Source organism: Berghia stephanieae, chromosome 14, assembly GCF_034508935.2.
Source record: "Berghia stephanieae isolate SIO BIC M18660-M18661 chromosome 14, UCSD_Bste_1.3, whole genome shotgun sequence".
In the NCBI taxonomy this organism is placed as follows: Eukaryota; Metazoa; Mollusca; class Gastropoda; order Nudibranchia; family Aeolidiidae; genus Berghia; species Berghia stephanieae.
The window spans coordinates 24,986,038-24,999,375 of record NC_088373.1 but is presented as its reverse complement, the minus strand read 5'-3'; the positions used below and the strand labels follow the sequence as shown (position 1 = coordinate 24,999,375).

General features: G+C 37.7%; 1 pseudogene; it reads right to left on the bottom strand.

The window, feature by feature from the left end:
• Window positions 1-1,146: 1,146 nt before the first annotated feature.
• Window positions 1,147-1,302, bottom strand: LOC144960224 (5.8S ribosomal RNA; annotated as a pseudogene).
• Between the last annotated feature and the right edge of the window lie 12,036 nt (window positions 1,303-13,338).

The window sequence follows — 13,338 nt, the reverse complement described above, 5'->3', positions numbered from 1 at the left end:
TTTTCGCATGAATTAGTCCATTTTCATCATTATTCGAGTTTTACAATGTTCAATAAGAAATAATTGGGACTTTCGAAATTTTCTAATTTTACCATTTTTACATTTGACGATTTTTTTCAATTTTCCTCGATTTTCAACTATTTGCTGAAATCTAATTTTTACAAGATATTGTCGAAATTTTGCATTTTTCGAGTTTTTGGGATTTTCGAAATTTTCCATTTTCTCCCGTATTTTTGTGAAATATTATGTTTTCTTAAAATTTCCGAGATTTCGAGAATTTGATGACATCTTCAAAATTTTGCCTGGAATTGTCGATTTTCAGCATTTTCCGGTTTAAAATAGTCAACAACAAAAATTCGTGACAATTTTTTTTTTACAAATTTCCAAGTTTTCGAGAATTTGATGAAATCTTCAAATTTTTGCATTTTCTCAGTTTTACAACGTACAATTTTGGATTTTCGAAAAAAAAAATTTCCCGTTTTTGTTGTGAAATTTACCATTTTTTACAAAATTCCGTTTTTGTGATTCTGATGAAATCTTAAAATTTTTGCATGAAATTTTGGATATTTTGTATTTTTCGAATTTTACAATGTTCAAAAAGTAGACTTTTGGCACTACATATTTAGTGGGTGACATTTGAAGATTTTTTCAAATTCTCCCAGATATCCAGAATTTGATGAAATCTACAAATATTTGCATTACAATTGTCCACAAGGGCCTGGCATCCGCTCTGGGTAAGCCACGCTCGAGAAAACTCGCGCGGCGCTCCCGATCCCGCTCGACACCGACCCGAACGCTTACAGTTCCCCGCGGGCATGGCCAAGGGGGTTTCAGCGCTGGGCTCCCCTCTTTATTCGCCGTTAGTGGGGGAGTCCCCGTTGGTTTCTTTTCCTCCCCTTACTGAAATGCTTTTAGTTGGGCGGGTACCCTCGTCCGATATGAGGTCGGCAGATCGCCCCATCCGTCAACGGTGCGCGTCTATTCGTCCCCCCATCCCTGTCCGAGGATAGAGGCTGGGGGGGGGGGGACGTCTCCCGTGGTCAGACAGGAGCCCTCGATATACGGCCGCCAGTCGGGCCGAGACCCGACCGGTACGGCACGTCGCGCCGCTCAGTCCGAGAAGACCAGGCGGCGACGTCTTAGGGCCGACCTTCATACGGACGTGGCCGGTGACTTACGCCCACGGCCGCAATTCGCGTTCATGACGTCGAAATATAATGATGCAGCTGCAGTTCACACGACTCAATACGGCTGGCCGCATTCTTCATCGACGCGCGAGCCGAGTGATCCACCACTACAGTCGCACACGTGCAGCCCATCACAGACCTGTTATGGCTCCATCTCGTACGCACTGCTCGAGGTCAATCCCTGCAGGACGCGGCCTCCGCGACGACGGTCCGGGGCACCGCCTCTCCCTGAGTGAGAAGACCGACGCCCGACACGAGAGCCGAACGCGGACCCAACCCGTGAGACGGACCCCTCTTGACCGCCGTTTGTTATCCGCCAGGGCAGAGTCTCGCCCGATATCGGAATGAACGAGACTGCCATACACCATCACCCATCGAATCAGCCTCAGTCTGTCAATCCACGCGGTGTCCGGACCTGGTAAGCTTCCCCGTGTTGAGTCAGATTGAGCCGCAGACTCCACTCCTGTTGGTGCCCTTCAGTCAATTCCTTTAAGTTTCAGCCTTGCGACGGTACTCCCCCCGGAGCCCAGGCACTCTGATTTCTCCACGGCCTCGCGAGGCTTCACCACAGGGGACGTCCCCTCGTAACCGGTCGGCATGGTTCATGATCAACTAAGGCGCTCTTGGCCGGTGCCTTCGCTCTTGTTCGTCTCACCGCAATCGTCGGATTCCACCCCTCCCCCTGTCGTCTCCATAGACCTTGCCCACCGCCCCCACGGAGACCGACCCGTGATTACATTGCGGGTCGGTGGCGACATCACATCGTTCCGAGCAAAGCTGTGCGAGCACGACCTGCTTTGAGCACTCCAATTGATTCAGGAAGAACACCGCCCGTACCTTAGTATCGGCCCAGATACTCCACGTACCAAACCGACACCGCTTAACACCGAAAGAGACTAAACCGGCAGCGACGGGCAAAGGATGCAACGTCAACCGCGGTTTGTCGCTACCGTCTCCTCAGAGATCCAACTACGAGCGTTTTAGAAGCAGCAACTACAACATACGCCATCGGAGCTGGAATTACTGCGGCTGCTGGCACCAGACTTTCCCTCCGATAGGTCATCAACGGAACGTTTTGGTGTACGCTAAATCCGACCGCTCGGCTCGCATGCGAGCCCAGCCCCGACATTTATCCTCACTACCTCACCGTGCTGGGAATTTGCGCGCCTGCTGCCTTCCTTGGATGTGGTAGCCGTTTCTCAGGCTCCCTCTCCGGAATCGAACCCTAATTCTCCGTCACCCGTAGCCAACACGGGGGGCGCTTGATGGAAGGCGAGAAAAACTCGCACGCCGCTAACAGCGGTCGTCACATACCCAGAGCTCGCATCAGCCTGGCGGGGAGCGTTAACTACCCGCCGCCGGTCAAGATCCTAATAAATGCGCCCTCTCCCCGCGGAGGTAACCCCGTTAGGAGGAGGACTCGTGTCCACGTATAAGCTCTGGGATTCCTACATGTGTCCGGACAAACATCGCCCACCCCGTGTATTATCGCCGATATACTGAGCAGTTCGCGGCTTCCCCTTCTGTGTAGGGTGAACATAGGCGTGCATGGCTTAACCCTCAAGACAAGCATAAGACTACAGGCAGGATCAACCTGGTAGCGTATCCATTTCCAACCCAGAGGGACGGAAACGCTGGGATAGGAGGCTACGGGCGCCGACGAGAAAAGCCCAGACGCCGAGAACTCCCAGCGCTCGACTCCTTCGCTGACGGCCCTACTCGACTCTACCGCACAAACGTTCACCGCTTCGGCCTTCTCGCGGCATTGTCGGACTGTGCCGACCGCCCGGACACGCTCGCGCTCACACAACTATAGGTACTCTACCGAGGAGCTAACCTGGGACCGACTTCGGACTCTCCGACCACCCCTCGTCCAGGCGCTGGTGACCGTGGGTGTACCAGAGGCCACCGCGCGCCTCTCGGCTCGCCTTGTGTATATTTAAATTTTTCCGACCGACGACTGCATTCCCTGCTATACGTCCCGAACCCCTGGTAAGGTAGCCCTTTTCCTCTTACGGAGTACTAAAAAAATAATAATTTTGGTTCTAATTCAGATTCGACCCCAGGCACGTTTGGCAAACCCAATCCCGACCTCCGAACAGCCCGAATTTACCATCGCACCACTCTAGCGACGTAGCGGGAACGCGTTTAACGCTGCGAAAAGGATCTCCCGAGCGTGTACAGGGACCTAACGGCGAGGGGCCCGGAGTTCAAAACCGATTAGCAATGAAGAAGTCCCAGAGGCGATCATACGTGGGGGTTTATTTCATTCAAATTCCGTAGAGGAAATGCGCTGGAACAAAATTTTTTCCCTCGGCTCTCGGAGGGCTTACTGCCTGGACGTCCTCGCGTCCTCGCCATCCACGGCAGTGGCGAGAGATTCACGCCTGGACACTCGTGCGTCGAAGCCTCGAATCGATGAGGAGATAAAATCGTATTAATAACATTCCGAATCGGGGTTTCAACCCGGCACGGTTGGCCAACGCGTGGCCGAACACTGTCGAACCCAATTCGTTGATCGCGCGACTCTAGAGAAGTAGCGGGACCGCGTTTAACATTCCACAAAGCGTGTTCATGGCCCTCACGGCGAGAGGACCGGAGTTTAAAACCGGTCGGCAATGGGGAGGGCCCAGGGGTGATCATACGTGGGGGGTTTATTTTATTCAAATTCGCTCCGTAGAGGAAATGTCATGGACCAAAGTTTTTTCCCTCGGCTCTCGGAGGGCTTGCCGCCTGGCGTCCCAGCGTCCCAGGCATCCACGGCCGAGGCGAGGGCTTCTTCACGGCTGGACACCCGAGCATCGAAACCTCGAATCGATGAGGCGATATTATCGTATGAATAACATTTCCGAATCGGGGTTTGAACCCCGGCATGGTTGGCCGACACGTCGCCGTACTCTGTAAACTATGCGCCGAGCGAGGATCGAACTCAAGACATTTATGGTTCTCACACTACTATATTATGACGATTGACCCAATTTTATAATGTTCAAAACATACAATTTTAGATTTGAGAAAGTTTTGATTTATTCCCATGTTTGTGGTGAAATTTGACGATTTTTTTACAAAATTCCGAGTTTTCGAGATTCTGATGAAATCTTAAAATTTTTGCATGAAAATGTCGATATTTTGTATTTTCCGAATTTTACAATGTTCAAAAAGTAGAATTTTGGGACTTTCGGAATTTTCGATATTTTTTCAGGCTTTTTTTTTTGAACAGTACTACTTAATTAGTGTGTGACATTTGAAGATTTTTAAAAAATCTCCCTGATTTCGAGAATCTGATGAAATCTACAAATATTTGCATTGAAATTGTCCACATTTTGCATTTCCCGAGTTTCAAAATATAAAATTTTGGATTTTCGGCTTTTTTTTATTATTTAGTGTTTAGTGAAATTTGACCATTTCTTTTCACGTTTAAAGGGTGACATTTGACAATTTATTCAAATTTCCGAGTCTTCGAATTTTTGCATGAAATTACCGATTTTGAGCATTTTCCTAGATTTAAAATATTCAAAAAGTAAATTTGGGACTTAGGAATTTTCGGTCTTTCCAAGTTTTGGAGTGAAATTTCACAATTTCTTTTCACTTCTAGGGTGACAGTTGACTTTTCTTTTCAAATTTCCCAGTCTTCAAATTTTTGCATTAAATTAAGGATTTTGAGCATTCGAAGACTCGGAAATTTGAAAAAATTGTCCTAGTTTTACAATATTCAAAAAGTAAATTTGAGAACCGAAATTTTCGAAGTTTTTCCGTGTTTTGGAGTGAAATTTGACGATTTTTACAAAATTTGAATTTTCTAGATTCTGATACAATCTTAAATTTTTTGCATATTTTGTATTTTCCGATGTTCAAAACGAAAATTTGGTATTATATAAATGTTGGATTTTTTCACGGTCTATGTATTATCTTTCTGAATTGTCGACGTTGACGACAGTTTTGACATTTTTTCAAATTTCCGTGTTTCCGACAGTTTGATGAAATCTTCGAATTTTTGCATGAAAGAGTTGATTTTGAGCATCTTTCGATGTTCATAATGTTTAAAAAGTAAAATTTTGGCCTTTCCATAATTTTTATTATTTCACGTTTTCTTTGGCTGAAATTTGACGATTTTTTAAAATTTCCGAGTTTTCAACAGTATGATAAAATCATCGAACTTTTGCATGAAAGAGTCCATTTTGAGCATCATTCTAGTTTCACAATGTTCAGAAAGTAGAATTTTGGAATTTCCAGATTTTTTATTTTTTTTCACGTTGTTCTTTTGTGTGAAATTTGACGATTTTTTCAAATTTCCGAGTTTTCAACAGTATGATAAAATCATCGATCTTTTTGCATGAAAGATTCCATTTTCAGCAACATTCGAAATTCACAATGTTCAAAAAGTAGAATTTGGGAGTTTTCCATACTGTATATTTATTTCCCTTTTTTTTTGGGTGAAAAAAGACGAGTTTTCAACAGTATAATAAAATCATCGATCTTTTTGCATGAAAGATTCCATTTTCAGCATCTTTCGAAATTCACAATGTTCAAAAAGTAGAATTTGGGAGTTTTCCATACTGTATATTTATTTCACGTTTTTTGGGGTGAAAAATGGCGATTTTTTCAAATTTCCAAGTTTTCGACAGTTTGATGAAACCTTCAAATTTTTGCATGAAAGAGTTAATTTTGAGCTTCTTTCGATTTTCATAATGTTCAAAGAGTAAAATTTGGGACTTTCCATAATTTTCATTTTTTTCACGTTTTTGTTGGGGGTGAAATTAGACGATTTTTTCAAATTTCCGAGTTTTCGAAAATCTGATGAAATCCTCAAATTTTTGCTTGAAATAGTCGACTGTGAGTATCTTCAGAGTTTTGCAATGATCAAAAATTAAAATTTTGGATTTTTGAAATTTTTGATTTTTCCACGTTGTTTGGTGACATTTTGATGATTTTTTCAAATTTTCGAGTTTCCGACAGTTTGATGAAATCTTCGAATTTTTGCATGAAAGAGTTAATTATGAAAGAGTTAATTTTGAGCATCTTTCGATTTTCATAATGTTCAAAAAGTAAAATTTGGGCCTTTCCATAATTGTCATTTTTTTCACGTTTTTTTTTTTTTTGGCGGGGGGTGAAATTTGACGAATTTGAGTTTCACAATGTTCAAAAAGTAGAATTTAGGAGTTTACAGATTTATTATTTTTTTCACGTTTTGTTTTTTGGTGAAATTTGACGATTTTTTCAAATTTCCGAGTTTTCGACAATCTGATGAAACTTCGAATTTTGCATGAAAGAGTCAAATTTGAGCGTCTTTCGAGTTTCACAATGCTCAAAAAGTTAAAATTTGGGACTTTTCCATAATTTATATTTTTTTCACGTTTTTTTTGGGGTGAATTATGACGATTTTTTTCAAAGTTCTGAGTTTTAAACAGTATGATAAAATCATCGAACTTTTGCATGAAAGATTCTATTTTCAGCACCTTTCGAAATTCACAATGTTCAAAAAGTAGAATTTGGGAGTTTTCCATACTTTATATTTATTTCACGTTTTTTGGGGGGGGGTGAAAAATGACGATTTTTTCTAATTTCCGAGTTTTTGACAGTTTGATGAAATCTTCGAATTTTTGCATGAAAGAGTTGATTTTGAGCATCTTTCGTTTTTCATGATGTTCAAAGAGTAAAATTTGGGACTGTCCATAATTTTCATTTTTTTCACGTTTTTTTGGGGGGGTGAAATTTGACGATTTTTTCAAATTTCCGAGTTTTCAACAGTATGATAAAATCATCGACCTTTTCATGAAAGAGTCCATTTTCAGCATCTTTCGAAATTCACAATGTTAAAAAAGTAGAATTGAAAAAATCGTCAAAATTTCACCATAAAACGTGGAAAAATCGAAAATTTCCAAAAATCCATAATTAATTATTTTTGATCATTGTAAAACTCTGAAGATGCTCAAAGTCGACTATTTTAAGCAAAAATTTGAAGATTTCATCAGATTGTCAAAAACTCGGAAATTTGAAAACCGGTCAAATCCCCCCCCCCCCAAATAAAAGAAAACGTGAAAAAAAATGAAAAATCTGGAAACTCCAAAATTCTACTTTCTGAACATTGTGAATCTCGAAAGATGCTCAAAATGGACTCTTTCATGCAAAAGTGCGATGATTTTATCATACTGTTGAAAACTCGGAAATTTGAAAAAATCGTCAAAATTTCACCATAAAACGTGGAATAATCGAAAATTTCAAAAATCCAAAATTTTAATTTTTGATCATTATAAAACTCTGAAGATGCTCAAAGTCGACTATTTCAAGCAAAGATTTGAAGATTTCATCAGATTGTCAAAAACTCGGAAATTTGAAAAAATCGTTAAAATTGCCCCCCCCCCCCCCCCCCCCCCCCCCCCCAAAAAAAAAATAATGCAGAAAATGAAAAATTTGGAAAATCCAAAATTCTACTTTCTGAACATTGTTAATATCGAAAGATGCTCAAAATGGACTGTTTCATGCAAAAGTGCAATGATTTTATCATACTGTTGAAAACTCGGAAATTTGAAAATATCGTCAAAATTTCACCATAAAACGTGGAAAAATCGAAAATTTCCAAAAATCCATAATTAATTATTTTTGATCATTGTAAAACTCTGAAGATGCTCAAAGTCGACTATTTTAAGCAAAAATTTGAAGATTTCATCAGATTGTCAAAAACTCGGATATTTGAAAACCGGTCAAATTCCCCCCCCCCCCCCCCCCCCCAAATAAAAGAAAACGTGAAAAAAATGAAAAATCTGGAAACTCCAAAATTCTACTTTCTGAACATTGTGAATCTCGAAAGATGCTCAAAATGGACGCTTTCATGCAAAAGTGCGATGATTTTATCATACTGTTGAAAACTCGGAAATTTGAAAAAATCGTCAAAATTTCACCATAAAACGTGGAAAAATCGAAAATTTCAAAAATCCAAAATTTTAATTTTTGATCATTGTAAAACTCTGAAGATGCTCAAAGTCGACTCTTTCATGCAAAAGTGCGATTGTTTTATCATACTGTTGAAAACTCGGAAATTTGAAAAATTCGTCAAAATTCCCCCCCCCCCCCAAAAAAAAAAAAAAAACCGTGAAAAAAATGAAAAATCTGGAAACTCCAAAAGTCTACTTTCTGAACATTGTGAATCTCGAAAGATGCTCAAAATGGACTCTTTCATGCAAAAGTGCGATGATTTTATCATACTGTTGAAAACTCGGAAATTTGAAAAAATCGTCAAATTCCCCCCCCCCCTCCAAAAAAAAAGCAGAAAATGAAAAATTTGGAAAATCCAAAATTCTACTTTCTGAACATTGTGAATCTCGAAAGATGCTCAAAATGGACTCTTTCATGCAAAAGTGCGATGATTTTATCATACTGTTGAAAACTCGGAAATTTGAAAAAATCGTCAAAATTTCACCATAAAACGTGGAGAAATCGAAAATTTCCAAAAATCCATAATTAATTATTTTTGATCATTGTAAAACTCTGAAGATGCTCAAAGTCAAATATTTAAAGCAAAAATTTGAAGATTTCATCAGATTGTCAAAAACTCGGAAATTTGAAAAAATCCGTCAAATTCCCCCCCCCCCCCCCCCCCAAATAAAAGAAAACGTGAAAAAAATGAATAATCTGGAAACTCCAAAATTCTACTTTCTGAACATTGTGAATCTCGAAAGATGCTCAAAATGGACCTTTCATGCAAAAGTGCGATGATTTTATCATACTGTTGAAAACTCGGAAATTGAAAAATCGTCAAATTTCACCATGAACGTGGAAATCGAAAATTTCAAAATCCAAAATTTTAATTTGATCATTATAAAACTCTGAAGATGCTCAAAGTCGACTATTTCAAGCAAAAATTGAAGATTTCATCAATGTAAAAAACTCGGAATTTGAAAAAATCGTTAAAATTGCCCCCCCCCCCCCCCCCGAAAAAAAAAATGCAGAAAATGAAAAATTTGGAAAATCCAAAATTCTACTTACTGAACATTGTAATATCGAAAGATGCTCAAAATGGACCTTTCATGCAAAAGTGCAATGATTTATCATACTGTTGAAAACCGGAAATTTGAATATATCGTCAAATTTCACCAAAAACGTGAAAAATCGAAAATTTCCAAAAATCCAAATTAATATTTTGATCATTGTAAAACTCTGAAGATGCTCAAGTCGACTATTAAGCAAAAATTTGAAGATTAATCAGATTGTCAAACTCGGAAATTTGAAAACCGTCAAATCCCCCCCCCCCCCCCCCCCCCCAAATAAAGAAAACGTGAAAAAAATGAAAATCTGAAACCCAAAAGTCTACTTTCTGAACATTGTGAATACGAAAGATGCAAAAATGGACTCTTTATGCAAAAGTTCGATGATTTATCATACTGTTGAAAACCGAACATTGAAAAAATCGCAAAATTTCATCATAAACGTGGAAAAATCGAAAATTTCAAAATCCAGAATTAATTTGATCATTGTAAAACCTAGATGCTCAAAGTCGAGTATTGAAGCAAAATTTGAAGATTCATCAGATTGTCGAAAACCGAATTTGAAGAATTTCAAATCCCCCCCCCCCCACCCCAAAAAAAACGTGAAAAAAATGAAAATCTGGAAACTCCAGAATTCTACTTTCTGAACATTGTGAATCTCGAAAGATGCTCAAAATGGACTCTTTCATGCAAAAGTGCGAAGATTTTATCATACTGTTGAAAACTCGAACATTTGAAAAAATCGACAAAATTTCACCATAAAACGTGGAAAAATAAAAAAAAATCAAAAATCCAAAATTTTAATTTTTGATCATTGTAAAACACTGAAGATGCTCAAAGTCGACTATTTCAAGCAAAAATTTGAAGATTTCATCAGATTGTAGAAAACACGGAAATTTGAAAAAATCCGTCAAATTCCCCCCCCCCCCCCCCCACCCAAAAAAAACGTTAAAAAAATGAAAAATCTGGAAACTCCAAAATTCTACTTTCTGAACATTGTGAATCTCGACAGATGCTAAAATGGCTCTTTATGCAAAAGTCGATAATTTATCATACTGTTGAAAATTCGTAAATTTGAAAAAATCGACAAAATTTCACCATATAACGTGGAAAAATCGAAAAATTCAAAAATCCAAAATTCTACTTTCTGAACATTGTGAATCTCGAAAGATGCTCAAAATGGACTCTTCTATGCAAAAGTTAGATGATTTTATCATACTGTTGAAAACTCGGAAATTGAAAAAATCGTCAAATTTCACCATAAAACGTGGAAAAATCGAAAATTTCAAAAATCCAAAATTTAATTTTTGATCATTGTAAAACTCTGAGGATGCTCAAGTCGACTATTGAAGCAAAATTTGAAGATTTCATCAGATTGTAAAATCTCGGAAATTGAAAAAATCGTCAAATTCCCCCCCCCCCCCCCCCAAAAAAAAAAACGTGAAAAAAATGAAAATCTGGAAACTCCAAAATCTACTTGTGAACATTGTGAATCTCGAAGATGCTCAAATGGACTCTTCATGCAAAAGTGCGATGATTTTATCATACTGTTGAAAACTCGGAAATTTGAAAAAATCGTCAAAATTTCACCATAAACGTGAAAAATCGAAAATTTCAAAATCCAAAATTTTAATTTTTGATCATTGTAAAACTCTGAAGATGCTCAAAGTCGACATTCAAGCAAAAATTTGAAGATTTCATCAGATTGTCGAAAACTCGGAAATTTGAAAAAATCGTAAAATTCCCCCCCCCCCCCCCCCAAAAAAAAAAAAACGTTAAAAAATGAAAAATCTGGAAACTCCAAAATCTCCTTCTGAACATTGTGAACTCGAAAGATGCTAAATATGGACTCTTTTATGCAAAAGTGGATGATTTATCATACGTTAAAATTCGAAATTTGAAAAATCGACAAAATTTCACCATAAAACGTAGAAAATAAAAAAAATTCAAAATCCAAAATTTTAATTTTGATCATTGTAAAACTCTGAAGATCTCAAATCGACTCTTACATGCAAAAGTGCGATTATTTATCATACTGTGAAAACTCGGAAATTTGAAAAAATCGTCAAATTCCCCCCCCCCCCCCCCCCGAAAAAAATGCAAAAATGAAAAATTTGGAAAATCCAAATTCTACTTTCTGAATATTGTGAATCTCGAAAGATGCTCAAAATGGACTCTTTCATGCAAAAGTTCGATGAATTTATCATACTGTTGAAAACTCGGAAATTTGAAAAAATCGACAAAATTTCACCATAAAACGTGGAAAAATCGAAAATTTCAAAAATCCAAAATTTTAATTTTTGATCATTGTAAAACTCTGAAGATGCTCAAAGTCAACTCTTTCATGCAAAAGTGCGATTATTATCATACTGTTGAAACTCGGAAATTTGAAAAAATCGTCAAATTCCCCCCCCCCCCCCCCCCAAAAAAATGCAGAAAATGAAAAATTTGGAAAATCCAAAATTCTACTTTCTAAACATTGTCAATCTCGAAAGATGCTCAAAATGGACTTTTTCATGCAAAAGTGAGATGATTTTATCATACTGTTGAAAACTCGGAAATTTGAAAAAATCGTCAAAATTTCACCATAAAACGTGGAAAAATCGAAAATTTCAAAATCCAAAATTTTAATTTTTGATCATTGTAAAACCTGAGATGCTCAAAGTCGACTATTTCAAGCAAAAATTTGAAGATTTCATCAGATTGTCGAAACTCGGAAATTGAAAAAATCGTCAAAATTCCCCTCCCCACACCCCCCCCCCCCAAAAAAAAAAACGTGAAAAAATGAAAAATCTGGAAACTCCAAAATTCTACTTTGTGAACATTGTGAATCTCGAAGATGCTCAAAATGGACTCTTTCATGCAAAAGTGCGATGATTTTATCATACTGTTGAAAACTCGGAAATTTGAAAAAATCGTCAAAATTTCACCATAAAACGTGGAAAAATCGAAAATTTCAAAAATCCAAAATTTTAATTTTTGATCATTGTAAAACTCTGAGATGCTCAAAGTCGACTATTTCAAGCAAAAATTTGAAGATTTCATCAGATTGTCGGAAACTCGGAAATTTGAAAAAATCGTCAAAATTCCCCCTCCCCCCACACCCCCCCCCCCCAAAAAAAAAAACGTGAAAAAAATGAAAAATCTGGAAACTCCAAAATTCTACTTTCTGAACATTGTGAATCTCGAAAGATGCTCAAAATGGACTCTTTCATGCAAAAGTGCGATGATTTTATCATACTGTTGAAAACTCGGAAATTTGAAAAAATCGTCAAAATTTCACCATAAAACGTGGAAAAATCGAAAATTTCAAAAATCCAAAATTTGAAATTTGATCATTGTAAAACTATAAAGATGCTCAAAGTCGACTATATCAAGCAAAAATTTGAAGCTTTCATCAGATTGTCGAAAACTCGGAAATTTGAAAATCCGTCAAATTCCCCCCCCCCCCCCCAAAAAAAAAAAAACAAAACGGAAAAAATGAAAAATCTGGAAACTCCAAAATCTACTTTCTGAACATTGTGAATCTCGACAGATGCTAAAAATGGCTCTTTATGCAAAAGTTCGATAATTTTATCATACTGTTGAAAATTCGTAAATTTGAAAAAATCGACAAAATTTCACCATAAAACGTGGAAAAATGGAAAAATTCAAAAATCCAAAATTTTAATTTTTGATCATTGTAAAACTCTGAAAATGCTCAAAGTCGACTCTTTCATGCAAAAGTGCGATAATTTTATCATACTGTTGAAAATTCGTAAATTTGAAAAAATCGACAAAGTTTCACCATAAAACGTGGAAAAATCGAAAATTCAAAAACGCAAAATTTTAATTTTTGATCATGTAAAACACTGAGATGCTCAAAGTCGACTATTTCAAGCAAAAATTTGAAGATTTCATCAGATTTCGAAATCTCGGAAATTTGAAAAATCGTAAAAATTCCCCTCCCCCCACACCCCCCCCCAAAAAAAAAAAACGTGAAAAAAATGAAAAATCTGGAAACTCCAAAATTCTACTTTCTGAACATTGTGAATCTCGACAGATGCTAAAAATGGACTCTTTTATGAAAAAGTTCGATGATTTTATCATACTGTTGAAAATTCGTAAATTTGAAAAAATCGACAAAATTTCACCATATAACGTGGAAAAATCGAAAAATTCAAAAAATC